We start from the raw sequence: 3,628 nt of genomic DNA on the forward strand, positions 1-3,628 counted from the left end.
AAAATTATCACTAAAATTAGTAAATAAAAACTCACAATAATAGTTAAAAGAGAATAGAGAAAGTGAAATGATGTATATTGATATTGATATGGTAAATTAAGTCCTTTTTGAAACTTAATGAGCTTGAATTTAAGCATTTTATGGTTTTATTTTGTGACTTTCAATAGTTATTAGATTTTTACATTTGTATTCAATTTGTGTGCTTTTAGTGTGTTTTGTGACTAAAATGACAAAATCTTGCCTTTTGGAGTTTAATGATTAATTTTAGCTTGTGCAGGAGGTGACTAAGGCAAAAAGTGAAGAAACCGTGATGTTGTCTCTAAAGCTGTCTGTAGCCCTTAGAGTTGAATTTCAAGAATGATCACACTACAGGTGAACTGGTGATAGAGTCGTGATACTGAGAGCATGGAGTCGGAACATGAAGTGCTAAGGTTACAATATTGTGTTGCTAAAGTTGTGACATTGAGGGTAGTCACCACTATTAAAGGATCCCAACTATTCAAGTAGACAGAGTCGTGACATTAGGACCAGAGTTTTGACACTGAGGCTACCATGCAGATATGAGAGGATGTTGTTAGTGTCACATTTCAAAAATAGGGTTAGAAGAAACTAAGTTAGTGAACTGAAAGTTGTCACTCCTTGACTTTTAAGCTTATGTTTGCATGTTTATATCAAAGAATGAGTTTTGGCTTAATGGTTTAGAGTTAGTGAAGTTGTCTTTGAGATCCAAGTTCAATTCTCTTCTTTTGTATAATTATTATTTTTTCAACTTAGTTTTGCTTCCTAAAACTTAGTGGTCGCTCAAGCCTTTTTAACCTAGTATATATATATATAAATACTAAGTTTTATTAAGTTTCAACCTTCTTTTATTTATTTTCACTCTCTGATTGTTGTTCCTTACCTTTTCCCTCACTTTTTTTTCTCTCCATTTTTTTTATTCTTTCACCATTGTTGTCGCCACTCACTACATCTCTTTGCTCACTTTTTTTTCTTTTTTGTTGTGCCGCTTATTGCTCTTCCATTTTTACCATTATTGTCACCTTTTTTTTAATTATTTTTCCCAATTTTAGCCGCCTGTTTACTACTGTTTTCCAACCTTTTGCTGCTATTTTTCTTCAGCCATTTTGTTGCTACGATTTTCTTCTCTTTGTCGCCCATTGTAGCCTTTTCCACTCTCTTTTTGTTGTTAATTTTTTTCATTGTTGTTTTCTTCCCTTATTTTTTTGGTTGTTAAAATGAACCCCTAATCTTGTCGTTTAAGTGTGCATCTGATCTCATCTAGTTTTCTATCTTGGATCTAGAATTTGGAAGAGCATAAGTGTTGATTTTTGTCAAGATCTTGTGTTGTATTTTCCTTTGATATTTCTTTGTTTTGGCTGAATGTATCTAAGGCCATACGATTTTTTTTCCTTTGCTAGTTTTTGATGCTATTATGTCTTAGGAACCAATTTAAACACCCCAAATCAACATTGACAACAGAATTAGTTCCCATCTTCGTTTTATAACAAATTAATGTAAGTATTCTTCACCAAAGTTGGATCTGAAATATCGCTTGTGAATCGTTGTTTGATTGAACCCTATAGGGTGTTCTAAGGCTGATTTTAAATGCGTTTAATCATATTAAGTGCATATCTAATCTAGAGTAATCTAGATCTCTAGTGGCGTAGTGTGAACTTTTTTTATTAGTGTTACGAATTTGTGATATTAAGGCGTGGAACTTAATTATTTGTAAATTGTGTATGTATGACTTAAATAATGTTATTTGTGTATGTTTTAACCATGATGCTTGTGGTAGTCGAAAACATGATGGCTATTTTGGGGCATAGCCAAATGTAAAGGTGGTTGTCTAATTAGCCGATTGTGAAATGTTGGCTGTGTTTACTTATATGCCACTGTTCTCAATTATTGATCGCATGATATGACTTGCTTCTATACTGCACCGTATTTGATTTTTTCCATTTTGATAGGAATGACATTATGCATTGCATCAGGATTGGGTTGATTCGAGACAAAGCAGACTTGTAGAGTTCTAGCGGTATATTCACGATTTATTGGAGTTTTGGCAGTAAATCTGCAAATTTGGAGTTTTGTTCAAATTTCTGGCAGTTTGTCCACATATTGTTCTAGCGATTCATCTACAACACTGTTCTGGTGGTTTAATCACAAAATTTGACTGGCAGTATAACAGTAATTGTTTTCCGTTACTAGTGGTTTAACCACAATGAGCTAAGGCTCCTTCTGACATGATGTGTATGGTTGGATATGGTGTGTAGTGGATGGATGTTTAGGAAAATTACATTGAAATTCTTGTACAATTATGGGATATGGTATACTCTGATAATAAGGTAATTGGTGATATTTTTGTTTCTAATATTTCTGTGTTCATAAATGATCTTTGGTACACTGTTTAGTTTTGATTGAACTCACACTGAGCTTCGTAGCTCACCTTATTAGTTTAACATCTTTTAGGCAATCCGCAAGGTTAGAGCTTGGACTCAGCATTTGGAAGTCTCATATCAATTTTTGCTAAATAAAGTATCTTCAATTTTATAATTTTATATTTGTTTGGGATTGTAATTATTTTTATACGAACTGTGGCATGAGATTTGATTTTGGGATATTTCTAGTATTTTCATGCATGGACTTTAAACGACTAGACTGATTTAATAACTGGTCATGTTTAAATTATAAATTATGGATTTACTAACAAGTTAAATACGTCATATTTTCTGATGTAAAGTTGGTTTTCAAAACTCCAAATAATGAATTAATAATCAAATATGTTAGTAAAATTGATAAGAAACTTTTTAATTGGGCCTTAATTAAACTTGGAAAAAGCTAATGTTTTATAAAATAAAGAGAAGCCCAGTACCAATTTTCTGAAAAATAAAAGCAAAAATATTTTAAGAACAAATTTTCTAAGAATTTGATCGTTTTTCTTACTATGCCATTTTGGTGGCCAATGTGGCATTTAGAATCCTACCATAACTTTTGGGTTGGGTTAGAGAGGTTACATTTGGTGGTATCAGAGTCCAAGTTTAAAAACTCGGCCTAAAATTTTCAAGTGAGTTGGCAAGCATAAATGCGACAGGGGGTAATTTGGGAAAACCATGCCACGATATTTTGAAATTGCTTTTCAAAATTAAAATCTAAGACTCCAATGCTGGTCTTCATTAGTACTGTTAAAACTGTAGACAAACACTAGGACTGGTTTGAATAAAACTGTAGACATATAATTGAAAATACCCAAAATAACTAGTGTTTGTATTTATCTGAAATTGTAGATAAAAACCTAAGAATTCATAATGAATACCCAAGGTATGCAATCTCGTGGTATGCGAACCCGTGGAATGTAACATTGTGTGGCTCAAGTTGAGTTATTTGCTACTTCGAAACGTATACCTAACCTTTAGACAAACGACACCATAGAAATGCCTACCACTTATTTAGGAAATCAAGAGACTGGGTTTGATGATGTTTCCTAAGCCATGTTAAGAGTATTGTAGAGGGTTGTAGGAGCCTAATTTGGAAATGGAAATCGTGGGTTCGTTACTAAAAGGCTCTGTTCTAATGGGGCAAAGTTATTTAGGGGTGTTGTTGGAATGACCCATACAGTGGCTGAGTATTG

General features: G+C 32.9%; 1 long non-coding RNA gene across 1 annotated transcript; it reads left to right on the plus strand.

Annotated features, from left to right (window-relative positions):
• The first annotated feature begins 864 nt into the window (after positions 1–864).
• On the plus strand, positions 865–2,371 carry LOC128034122 (uncharacterized). The gene is made up of 2 exons (XR_008190230.1): positions 865–1,514; positions 1,968–2,371. It is a non-coding gene; the product is annotated as an uncharacterized LOC128034122 (long non-coding RNA).
• The last annotated feature ends 1,257 nt before the right edge of the window (positions 2,372–3,628 follow it).

Source organism: Gossypium raimondii, chromosome 10 (genome assembly GCF_025698545.1).
Source record: "Gossypium raimondii isolate GPD5lz chromosome 10, ASM2569854v1, whole genome shotgun sequence".
NCBI classification, from domain to species: domain Eukaryota; kingdom Viridiplantae; phylum Streptophyta; class Magnoliopsida; order Malvales; family Malvaceae; genus Gossypium; species Gossypium raimondii.